Raw genomic sequence first — 13,864 nt, 5'->3', positions numbered from 1 at the left:
CTGGTCTGGAAGACGTCACCATGCCCTGAATCTGCGGTGCTAACCCATCAATATACATTTCAATCCTCTTACTCGGTGGGTCTACCATCCGTGGACACATCACAACCAACTCGTGAGAACGGGTGGTGTAGGCTTCGATTTCTGAACCCACCATCTTCAGTGACCAAAATTCTGACTCTAACTTCGAAATCTCCTCTCTCGGGCAGTACTCCTCTCGCATCATGTTCTTGAACTCCTCCCAGTTCATCGCGTTAGCCAGTTCCAATCCAAGGATCTGTACGTTCGAATTCCACCAAGTGAGGGCAGAATCCTCAAGTGTTCCAGCAGCGAATTTGACCCTACTGGCAGGTGGACAATTACACATCTCAAATGCCGATTCGGCCTTCTCAGCCCAACGCAGGAAGCCTATAGCTCCCTCAGTGCCCTTAAACGTACTGGGCTTGCAGTCAAGGTAATTCTTGAAGGTACACGTTCCACTTGGACCTCCAGCTTGGTTCTGAACATGTGCGGCTAAAGCGGCCGCTGCATGGTCGTTCAGCAGAGTTTGGAGTTCAGCTGCAGTCAAGTTGATGTTACCACGTCCGTGTCCAGCGTTTCTTCCAACCATTTCCTAGAATCACAGTATAAAATGTTAAACATGAATTTTTCTTTCATATGCAACACACCATACATGTAATAAAAAGATAGGTAAGAAAGAATTAAGAAATGACATCACATCACAACCATATATTAATCTAATTAATAATTCATGATTAAAACCATTGTATTCGCTACAAAGTATTTCCAATCAATCCTTAAAATCATAGAAAATAATAGTTCGGATGGAGACAACCCCTCCATCTAAGTGTCATCATCACTAGATGTCATCATCTGAGAACACCTCTGAGTGTGCCTCCTCCTCAGCCGGTTCTTCCTCCGGTTCTTCTTCAGGTTCCTCCTCGGGATCCTCCTCGGGCTCCTCTTCGGGATCTTCTTCAGGTTCCTCTTCAGGCTCTGCCTCAAGCTCGGCCTCAGGCTCTGCCTCAGGTTCTGCTGCGTTCTGAGCAATTTGCATTTGTAACACATCGCAACGCTCAAAAGCCATCTCGATTCGGGTCCTTGCTACTTGGAGTTGCTCTTGCAAGTCTATCATCTCGGCTTGCATCTTTCTCATAATTTTCATCTGTTGATCACTAGCCTCTTGTATTTCCTTCATTGCCGCTGCTATGCGGGCAATCTCCTCCTTAGTCTCGGTTCCGTCTTTTAACAGTCCAGAAACGTTGGCTCTCGTATAGCGCATGTAACCCACATCACGCTCCAAACATGAAACAACAGCTGCGAGAACTCGCTCTACAGGTTCGGTTATGGGTGGTAGGGTGTTGGGATAAGCAGGATGGTTCGGGTAAGGTAACGGGGGAACTTGTTCGCGATAGACCATACGTCTGATCATGTTAGGGTACCAATCCCAGCTAACGTCGTTTTCGTATATGCCTCCGGATAGGCGGTACCTCTTCGGTGCGGGAGCTTCGAGTTCTGGGACTACTCGGGGTGGCGATGCGGTAGGTATCTGTGGTTCCTTCCCATGAGCATGAGTCATCGGATCAGATGATGATGAGGGTGGCGGCGTCGACATTCCTACAGGTAAGCCGTGTATGCGCGCGCGTATGAGTGAAAGAGGTAAAGAGAATAGATAACAAAGACTACACAAATCTATTCAGTGCGTATCATTATAACTAATGGGTCGTCGCGGTTATAGTCTAGTATGCATGCAGCTTCTAGTTCGCTATAACCAATGGCTCTGATACCAATCTGTCACACCCTCAAAATCCACTAACAGAGTTTTACCGTCAGAGGGTGTGAACTAACAGGATCGGAATCATTAGTTATAATCAAACCATAAAACAAAGTTTCAAAACCATGAAAACATTTACGAGTAGTTAAATGCGGAAGCGTAAAACCATAGCAGACAATGTTACGTCACGCAGGACGACTTAAAACCCAATGATAATAGTTTAAAATAAATTTTTCATAATTAGAATGTTTCAAGCAATGCATGTTCCTAAACCGCGCGCCCGCCTCGGCTACCTGAGAATAACATACTAAAAGTGTCAACACAAGGTTGGTGAGTTCACAGTTTATATAAAATAAAGCGTTTAGCGTTTGCGTTCAGCGTTTTGCGTTAAGCGTTTTGCGTTACAGCGTTTTGCGTTAAGCGTTTTGCGTTACAGCGTTTTGCGTTACCAGATAGTGTTATGTCAATTATATATCTATAGGTAGCTAGCCTATAAAACAAGTATCACTAAGTGTTCGACACCGAAGCTGACTGTTTATCATTTGTCTTGCCACCAGGTCATCCATACCATGGTATGTGTTTAGCCAAGATTACACCCACTCGACCTTCAGTCGAGTTTAGCGTTGGGTGGGGTTTGTCAAACCCAGTAGTACTACTCAACAATGACTCGCTATTATCCAATATTAAACGGTTCGATGTGAATGAAGGACTTTAGTTAACGTTTTTGCCACTTAGTCTTTACAAGTGATATATAATCTATATTAACAAAATCTTAAATGCGTTTTCGGAGTATGTTATCTCCCCTAAGTGAAAAGCGTTTAAAAAGTTTTAAAAGGGGAAAGTGAAACTCACTGTTTGCGAAGAAATTCCCAAATTAAATCACCAAGATGCGCGTCACAGAAAAACTCTCTCTAGCGTTCTAAAACAACAAAGAGATTTTTCTAAGTGTCGGAATATTATCGAGTCTCTAGACCCGGAACATAATACCTATGCACATAACATGTTTCGTGTTTCGTTTGTGAATCGTGTGTGACTTTAACAAATGTATTTGTGATACGTTACATGTGTAAGCAATTATTTACGTGTCATGTATTCATAAAGTACATCACTAGCAATTACTCCCCGTAAGGGCAATTTGGTCAACACATAACAATTAACTAGCCATTATTCCCCATGAGGGCAATTTGGTCAAATCATAACAATTATATAGCAAGTATCATGTTTCATGCATTTTCACAAAACTCAGCAGCTAGTTTCACCGAGACAGAAATTCTACTTGAAAGATTGTACTATTCCACCGATCATAACATCTCAATTAATTCATCAAAAATCATCACAAAAGAATACATGTATTAGGTTTCCAGAACATGTTTTATTTTATTTTTATTCCACATAGGTTTCTCACAATCATCAAATCATTACAGCAAACTCATAACAGTCAAATTTATGTGCAACAGAATGTTATTTGCAATTCCCGTTAAACGAAAAATCCAATAAATGCAAGACCACTTGGGTTAGGTTCCTAACTCAATAGGTCAACTTCCAGAAGTGGAACCAACCCAATTGGTCTTGTAGTTCATGAGATATAACATTTACAAAACAACCTAACAGCAGGTCTAACAACTCAGCTTTGCACAACGTTTTTGTAAAATCATAAAAGTTAACTTTTCCACGTCCAAAAATTGCAAATTTACATTCTTTAGAAACTAGACTCAACCTAGTTTACTGTAGTATCAATAATCTCAACCAATTTTCAAATTTACACTTTGTTACAGTCAATTAAACATCAATAACACAATCTGTTCAGAAACTGTTTGTATTCAAACTCAACATATTAACTATCTATGGACCATCATGCATTCATATAACACTCTAGACTCCATAATCACTATCCATGCGCATCAATTACACATTACATACATGATTAGGGTTTTTGTTTGAACTCAAATCAAAGACACAACAATTAACATGTAACAATATTCATTCTAGTTATCAAATCATTATCAAATCAACAACAATCATATTAGTTACATACACACATGAAATCGGTCATCTAGGGTTTTCAATTAACCCATTAAACATCAAAATCAAGTATAAAGGATGCATAGGATAGTCGTTTATACCTTCCTAGCACCTTAATCTTCAATCAAAAGTTGAAATTGATGGTTGTATGTGTGTGTATAGGTGACGGCAGCCAAGGAGCCAAGGGGAAAGGCCGATCGGGATTTAGGGAGAAGAGAAAATAATAGTTAGGGTTTATTATTATTAGTATTTATAATAATACTATGTTACACTTTGGCCCCTCCACTTATAAGTATTACTTAACTAGCTTAAACTAACTTGTTTACATCTTGAGTTAACGTTTATAACCATGTTATCACATAACACATAAGTCTAACACATAATTATCACATAATTGCTGTTTTGACGTTTTTCATTTATTCACCAATCGTTTGCGTCAACTCGTTTGCGTTTCGGTGCAATTCCCGAAAGACTACACATGTAGTAAGTGTTAAGCGTCATTTAAACCCTAGTTTAAATGTAATGAGGTGTGTGTTATAGATTCAGTGATCTTAAGTTTGAATTGAAGATTATAAAAGTATTCTCGATTCCGATGCCGCCGAAACCGAAAAATCACTGGTTAGGATACTCTCTCGCTTTTTTGCAATATATATGCCCTGTTATATATGTTTTATCAATCACTGTATCTAATGGCTTGTCACCTTCACAAACAAGCCTATAGTATATGACGCGCGTTATAATCTTCAAGTGATGGCTTGTCACCTTCACAAACAAGCCTATAGTATTCACCCCCAAATCCTGTAAACATGCAACATTCCTATGTTAATTTCAATTAGATGATATATATATATATATATATATACATATATATATGCATGCAAGCAACCGAATAATAAAAGAAAAGAATACATGAATATTACCTTCTAGGAAGCTTGCAAGTTTTTCCATATTAGTGACGGTGCGTTTATGGAGATCTTCACCGCCCAAACTGGGAAATCAAACGTGGAGACGGCTAAAGACGTCAATGCGCCCAAAGAGATTGCCGAAGCTTGCCGGTGAGCCACCTGTATGATTCCATGAACTCGGTGGCCCGACATAGGCACGAAGGTGAAAGCCCCTATAAATGTCAAAGCCCCGTAGTCGTATCGTTTTTTGATACTCGGGATGAATCTTGAAAACGTGACGGCGGCGACTGTGGGCCAACGTAAGTTAGTATCATATAAATAATAATACAAGTTAAAACTAGTTAACAAATGAAGAGATGGAGCTGGGACGAGTTTTACCTACTAAAACCACAAGAGAAGCAAGGAGCACGGGTTTAACGGTCGGTCCGACTAGGCCACCAAGAAATTCGGCTCCGACTCCTAACGCTCAACCGACTACATTCGCGTACGCATTGTTCATACATTTACTCAGAGTACCTCCTATGAAATTCAATTAATTAGCAAACACTTCAATTAGGAAATATAATTAATAAAAACAAACCTAAGTATTGTGTCTGTGTCAAATATATATATATATATATAATATATACACACACAAAACAATCAAGAAAATAAAAATTGATATATCGAACTTAAATAGTGTATATATATAGTGTGTATATATATACACACACAATCAAGAAAATAACATTTGATAGATCGAACTTAAATAATTTATTAACTCACCTACGGTGTACTCGAAAACAGAAATTACAACCAAGGTCGCGGTGATTGCGGCATCACCGATTCCACCTTTGTATAGCGGCCGTATGTAGTAAACCGATGAGACAAACGTGATCGCTAACGCAACTTTAAGACAATGTGTACCCCTCCGTGGATCATCATCCAATACTTTCTTGAGAATCTTGAACACTTCCACGGCTTTCTTGATCGAATTGTTTCCAAGACTTTGAATCATCATGAAAGGACGTATGGGATGCAACCGTTTGAAGATGACCGGAAACAACGATGGCTACACTTTTTATGAAAGCAGTGAGAAGGCTGGTGGGTGCAGTTGACGGTGATTGATCAGCCGATGGAGTCATTACTGTCGATGGTTTAGGGTTTAGAGTTTTTCAAACGATCGAGATGTTGGATACAAGGTGGCAGAGTAGAACGAGAATTATTATTACAATACGAATACAAACTTAATAATAATAATAAACAAATGGGATGGGTATGTTGTGATATATATATATATATGGAAATAATACAAAACCCTAAAATGCGAAGCTGACATATGTTACTTCCTAACCGACATATGTCCTTCAAAAACAATTTTCATGGTAAGTTTTTCTTACCTTTTAGTTTTCACTTTGTTTAGGTCGTGTGGATTATTTTAGAGATCGAAGAGAAAAAAGAAAATGTAGTCTATATATGTTAACTAGAAAATTCCCCATGCATGTTACGCGAGAAATTCTATCACATGCTCAAATAACAAAACGCGAATACAAAAACATATCAAGACGACTATAACCCGACGTAGAACCCTAAAGCATCAAGAATATGGAACGCAAATAATAATATTAGCAAAATAGAAGAAACCCAAAGAAATTTTATTAAAATTTATGAACTTCAGAATACCTTTATTAAATTTATAGACAACACAACCGTGTAAAATGAATTACTTTTTAGGGGTAACATTTAAACACTTCTATTTATTTGGTAAAATACATATTAAAATCGATCTCTAGTAACACTCGAACCCGCATCTCACGAGTTGCAGCTCAACAAACTTACCGCCACACTACTTATCCTGAAGAGATGCTCTAACACAACCCTCCCATTTTGGTTAACATATTTGAAATTTAAAAGATTCAAACGGAGTTAAAAAGTGTATATATAGTGATATTATAGCGAGAAGTGCGATAAGTCAATCTCAACCATTGATTATCTCCGAGTTGTTCAAAACATTAACTCCCTTAGTTAATCCTAAAATATTCTACACATTAATTCTTGTATAAAGTTTCAAATTTTAGAAAGATAAATTGGTTTTTACATAAGACATCCTCTAGAATAATTATAATGAAATATCATCGAAAGAAAATTTTTTACACTCAAGGTTTTATAAGATTTATTTGAATTATCTTTTACCTGCACATACAAAATATTGTATATTTACGTATAGGGGTGTTCATTGGGTCAACCCAATCGGGTTTCGGGTTAATCGGGTCGGGTTAGTCGGGTTTTTCTTAAAAAATATCTAGAGCAGTGAGACCACCCATGTTGCCTTGAAGCTCTTGAATCTCTGAGTCCTTGTCTGTGTTTCTAGCTTCAAGCTATTGGATACGAACATCTTTAACCAAAGAGTCTTGTTCAAGTTCAAAGACCTTGCGTTTTAGAATAACTTTATTAAATTTACAAACAACACAACATTGTAAAGTGAATTGATTTTTAGGGGTAACATTTTAACACTTCTATTTATTTGGTAAAATAGATATTAAAATCGGCCTCTAGTCACACTCGAATCCGCATCTCACGAGTTGTAGCTCCACAACCTTACCGCCACACTACCTATCCTAAAGAGATGCTCTAACACCACCCTCCCATTTTGGTTAACATATTTGAAATTTAAAAGATTAAAATTGAGTTAAAATCAACTAAAAAGTGTATATATAGTGATAATATAGCGAGAAGTCAATTTCTACCATTGATTATCTCCCGTTGTTCAAACATTAACTCCCCTAATTAATCCTACAATATTCTCCACATAAATTCTTGTAGAAAGTTTCAAATTTTAGAAAGATAAATTGGTTTTTACATAAAACATCCTCTAGAATAGTTTGTTTCTTTAATTTTCACTATTATTAATATTTACATACACATAACTCGTATTCACCTACACAGATTGCTAGTTCATTTTATTTTCATATACATATAAATAATATTCACCTACACATAACTCATATTTGCCTACACATAGAAGATAGATTATAAAATAATTAAAATTATAAAAAAAAAACATAATGTGTTCATACATTGCGAATATTTTACAAGTTTAGGTTAATACTATTAATTGTATGTGTTATAAACAAATTTTGTTTGTGTAAGTTAATATTGTGATCTGTGTAGCTAAATAAAAATTGATAGGCTACAACATGAAGTAAATTTGTATATGTAGGTTGATATTGTGCTTTGTGTTGGTTAACATGAACTAGTTTTGTGCATGTATATTAATATTGTGATCTGTGTAGGTGACAACATGAACTAGTTTTTGTATGTGTAGGTTAATATTATGATTTGTGTAGGTATTTGTTTTTATGATAACTAATATATTCTCTTTAATAGTATGAGTATGATGGTTTTGTTTTATGAAATGTTTGAAAATTAAATCAAATTAAAAAATAAATGTATAATTATTTGTAACTTAAAAGTAATTAGTATAAATTCACAAAAGAAACTCCTAAAGTTTTACTAATATACTACTACAACTAGGTGAGTGCCCGCGCGATGCTGCGGATTACGTACGCAAACATAACATCGAACGTGTAACAGGCGTCAACACCTACATAATCTTGCAGCAGAACGACGATAACCCAATGATGGTATGAACACAATGCGACGTCGGACTTGTAACCAGTGTCGGTAAGTCCATCACACAATGTCATCCGCGTAACAGTTGCCTGAACGCGTGTAACAAGTGCCGAAAACCAAGAAGCAAAGCTTAAATATGTAGTAGTTTTAAATAAATCTTTTTTAAACCAACTTGTTTTGACTCAAATAATGTTCAAACCCCTCACTGTGCTAACTCAAAACGTTCTTACCTGACTCCTTTCGACCTGAACCCTACCGATCCCTTACTTGGACCGAATTAACCGTTTTTTGTATCAACTCGTTCCGACCCTAATACGGTCTTATACAAGACCAGATCCGCCCTATTTGGAACCATTGCCGATCTTGAAGCATAATTTCGTAACATGTTAGCTTTTTAAAATTAAAAAGTATAGCAATACCATACTCAAATTAAAGAGAATAAAATGTCCATTTTTATGGTGTATTTTGTTGTTAAAAAATATTAACGTGTGAAAATTTTATGGTCTTTAAAAATTCATTGGGGTATTTGATTTAGAATAAGGGGTAAATGTGTAACTATATTATAAATTAACAAGGAAATAGTTAAAGTTGAGGGACCAATATTGTTATTATTTTTTAAACCAAATTGGTAACCACTTAACCGTACATCATATGGCTAAATACCATATAACCCATATATTTTCAAATTTTAATGCTTTGTTGATTGTACATTAAGCATTAAATATTTTTAAGAGGTCCTTGTCATTTTCTTTATATATAGTATTGATTAAATAATTCGATATTAAAAAGAAAACTTGTGATTGGTTAGAATTTCTTCTCGCATTTCTCACACTAAGAAACACTTCTAAAATGAACCTAATCCTATATTATATAGGTAAATGATCTAATACAATAATCATTCATCATACATTACGTATGTGACTACCAACACCCTTTGATGCCAAAAAACACGCGAGACCTAAACTGCACCGTCGTCTTCGTCTTCTCACCTAGGGTTGAAATTCATCATTTTCGCTCTAGACTTGAATTAATTATCCAGGTAATCGATCTATTTTTCATATCAATTTATGTTTATGCGATGTCCAATTGTGACTCAATCATAAGAATGGAAAACGAAATGTTAATCTTTTGAAATTGATCCATGAAATCACATCACATGATCTTGAATCATCAATCTATGTCCAATTAATCATTAATTTGTAAGGCCCCGATCCCGGTGCTCTACTTTGGCGTTGGATTTACTCATAAACACAGTTACAAATGTCAAAGTTAATTTAAAACTTTTCGCGAAATATAAGTAGTCAACCATATATTACATATACATAACCTTTCAAATCTTGTCTTTACATCATTCAAATTTGTCTTTACATGGTCTCTTTAGTGGTGTTTTATGATGCTGCAAGTTGTAATTTAGTAATTTACTAATTTACATGAAGTTATGTTTTGGTGTTTGATTAACTTTTTTGAGTAATGAACTTTTTTTAAGCACCATACTTGTCAAATTAACCATTTTAATTGTGAAAAATGCCAAAAGCATACACTAGAAATAGGAACTGGATATTTTGGGCAAGTTGAGATACGTGAATACAAAAAATAACCATTTTTTATAATAAGATCACTCACTTTGCAAATATTTTGAATGAATGAATACATAAAGTGATAAAAGTATATTTATGTCTTATTTTGTAACACAGTGATCAATGCACCTACTTCACAGTTAGCTAACTATGTGATGCTAGCAGTTGTTTATGGAGGAATCTTATTATACAGAGGAAGTGGGCTGAAGGTAACTATTTACTCATTTTCATTATGTATTTGTTTATTTATGGTCATGCCCGTTCGCTCATTCGTTTAACTTTAACCAAACAAACGACCGAACAAGAACATTTAAATGAACAAAGTTTTCTTGTTCGTGTTCGTTTGGGAAGAAAATGAATATTTTCGTGTTTGTTTGTTAACATTATAAATGAACGGTTCAAAAACGTAAATGGACGAACATAACTGAACATAGATGAACAAACATAAATGAGTTAAAACCAATAAAAGTAAATGTGAACAACAAAGTTTAACTTTAAAAGTTATTAAAACTAGACTAACGTGTAATGGGCCTAAAATTTTAATTGAATGTGTTAATAAACATAAATGAACGAAAACAAACGTAAACTAACGAACATAAATGAACATACACAAATGTTGGTGTTCGTTCATATAACTGAATGAACAAAAACAAATTTAAATTTGTTTATTTCTAAATAAACAACCATAAATGAACTTTCCATCAAACAGTTTATGAACGGTCCAGTTAACGTTTGGTTCATTTAGAGGCCTAACTACAGGTACCTTGCGATCATTGAGTTTTGGTATTTTTTATTGTTTTAACTATTTATTTGAACAATTCTGTGCACAAGTGGTTACCATTTGACAAATTTTGTTCCATTATATCAAATCATTCGCAGGCCAGATGGTATTATTATTTACTTCTTGGACTTGTAGACGTCGAGGCAAATTATCTTGGTAAGAATTTTGTAACAATAATGCAAGTATATAAGGGGGAAATATGTTGACTTTTGTTTCTACTGGTCAACAGTGGTGAAGGCATGTAACATCTTCAAAATTTCGATTCAAATTTGACAACTTAGAAAAGTTGAGGGATCAAAAATAACATCAAGATAAGTCATGAGAAAATACTAAATAAGGAAATATAAGAAAAATAAGAAAATAAAAATATTTCCTAAGCTAAGTATTCTTACATGAAGGAAATAAATAAAAAAAACTCATCCCACATTGGAAGATGTAAGAAAGTGAAAGCATTCCACTTGGGTATAAATAAGGAAATAGAATCCATCCCACATGGAAAGTGGTAAAGAAATGGAAGCTCTTTATAAGAGATAGAATTTCCATAGCTATATTCTTTTATGAATATCAGGCACCAAGTAGTCCTAGCGGAGGGTGCGTAATACCCGTCGATGGCGATGGCGATGGCGACGGCGACGGCGAAGGGCGTTGGGTGCAATGTGGCGCACTTTGCACTTTGCACTTCGCGAGCCGCTTTAAGAGCCGCCTTAGTATTTTTGGATAACGAGAGTTAGACCCGGACAAGAAAAGTTTCTAAAGTTAAGGGACTGAAAAAGAAAAATAATGTTTACCAGGTAAACTTATCGAGACGAGTTAATTACCACTAAAATACTCGTATAATGAATGTAAAGTAGTCGTTGGCCAATATCTACTCGTAACGACTAGTTGACCAAACAAACTAACCATTCCGGTTAGTGTTTTGTAAAACAAACCAGTTAGATGCATTTGGTAATCAAACTCATCGTCGTGGTTAGTTTGATAAACTACTCGCGACTCTTAAGGTTTGAGAATCTGCTCGTCGCGACTAAAGGATATCTTATTTACTCGTGGGCATTGATTACGAGGCTTTAAACATATTTAATCTTCACGACTAGATTATGAGTGAAACTAGTCGTTACGGTTAGTTTACAGACACGTGGCAAGTTTTAATTGGTTATACAAACTACTCGTGGTTAATCATAAACTATTCGTCACGACTAGTTTATGATACCTATTTTGGAAATTTGTTGGAAATGACACATAAAACCTGAAAAACGTATTCATAAACGCCTATTTTAAGAATTTTCCCAATGAATTATGAATCTAATCACATGTCAGACTTCAGAGATTCTTTTAAGGATCTATGAGATAACATTTCATATATCTGATTAGATGCTCTAATTGTTTAATAATATAAAAAAAGGAACAACTTTGTATTTCTTTGTTTAGTTCTAGTCGGTAGTGTTGTAAAAATCGGCCTAGATGACTGATTAATTGGTGTTTAATTTTGGCTATTTGGTTGCTCTAGGTGGCAGTCGGTCAAATATGTCCTGGGCTTTAAAATCAATTCTCGTTGTACAAAATTGGTCTAAATTGCTTAATTTGTTTAATATCGGTCCTAGTAAGTAGTAAGTAAAAGTTTGGTTTGTCGAAATCAATGATTTTAGTGATATGTCACAACAAAATCGGCTTAAACACTATTTTCAATTTAGATGACTATCTCTAGACCTAGTGGCAAGTCTTGGATGTTAATGTTGAGGGGATTGGATGAATATATGCATAAAAAATTAGTAAATGGAGGGGACAGAGCTTAAAATTTTGAATGAAAATGAATAAATTTACTTTATGTATAGAATAGCTTGGATGAAAAAAATTTATAATACTGTGAATAAAACTAAGGGGCCCGGGCCTATGTAGGTACTAACTATCTTTTGCTAATTGTCATTGACTATGTATACATGAGAAGTTATACGTCAGAATTATAATGCTCGGCTGGCGTGTAGTGACTTCTGAAACATACCTTAAGTAAATAGAAGATTATTTTGTTGACACGTGTGACATTTATTTAAATGGATATTGATGTTAAAATAAAAATGTTTGAAAGCCTAATGCATATTAGGGGCTGTTTGGTTCATTCAAATCTTAATGAGTTAGATTTGAATGAACCTCTGTCTCATTTTGCAACAACAATAAGTCTGAATGGTTCAGACATAATTTTAATCATTTAAATATATTTTTGTTTGAAACCAGACAGTCTGAAATCTAAATGAATCAGGTGTTTGTATCTGAATCGTTCCATTCAGATGTAAACAAACATCCCCTTAAAATATTTGATTTCGTTATTCTCTAGTTTGTTTTATGAGCAAGTTATAGTCAACATGGACGATGGTAAACATACAGATGTCAAAATTAATCTATGGGTTTTCGTGTAAATATTATAACAATAAAAAACAATAACTATCTTATGAAACAAAATACAATAATATATGTTTGATATTAAGGTTAAGGTGGTGGGGCTTAATCCACCCCCAAGTGATCCAATATATTTAGGACACATAAGCGCTGCCGTGACACAAGATCAAAGATCAAGCCCTAGAGCGTGTAGTGGGGCTTGATTGATATACCCCCAAGTTTTTAAGCAACAACTTCAATCAAGCCCCGTTGGCCGGTCCGCACCGGCCGTTAGCGCCCACGTCTACGCAAGGGTAATAGCGGTGTGCGCGGCTGCCACGTTGTCTGCGCCCACCCATCCACGCCCCACTACCCTTACCATAAGAATAAAGGGAGTATATGTCATTTTATTTCCCAATTTATATTGCCATGTTAATTCTACATTATACACCCCTACACTTCACTATATCTCAATATCATGGAAATGATTATCAATTTACCCGTTCATCACTTCTCTCCCTTTTTAAATAACTAGTTTTTTTACCCCGCGTTGCCGGGGGGGGGGGGGTGTTAAATGTCATTTAGGGTTCATAACAAAGAAAAATAAAAAGATTATAAAACATAACTTAATTATTGCGAAACTGTTGAAGTAAACTTCCAAACATTCATACAAATTAGTTTCTTATAAACACGCAGGAATGCATACTGATCGATCAATAATCAAACATTTCAAGTAACAAATAACGAAAGTCAATAATTATATAATGAATGTAAAGTAGTCGTTGGCCAATATCTACTCGTAACGACTAGTTGACCAAACAAACTAACC

At 35.3% G+C, this 13,864-nt stretch overlaps 1 non-coding gene across 1 annotated transcript; it reads left to right on the top strand.

Moving 5' to 3' along the window:
• The first annotated feature begins 11,943 nt into the window (after positions 1 to 11,943).
• Positions 11,944 to 12,039, top strand: LOC143543019 (small nucleolar RNA R64/Z200 family). The gene has a single exon (XR_013136998.1). It is a non-coding gene; the product is annotated as a small nucleolar RNA R64/Z200 family (small nucleolar RNA).
• The last annotated feature ends 1,825 nt before the right edge of the window (positions 12,040 to 13,864 follow it).

The sequence above is a fragment of the Bidens hawaiensis genome, unplaced genomic scaffold, assembly GCF_021521415.1.
Source record: "Bidens hawaiensis isolate Kalapana, Puna unplaced genomic scaffold, B.hawaiensis_p1.1 tig00000820_1, whole genome shotgun sequence".
NCBI classification, from domain to species: domain Eukaryota; kingdom Viridiplantae; phylum Streptophyta; class Magnoliopsida; order Asterales; family Asteraceae; genus Bidens; species Bidens hawaiensis.
Note: the sequence above shows the minus strand (reverse complement) of the source record. Positions and strands in the feature narration are given on the sequence as shown.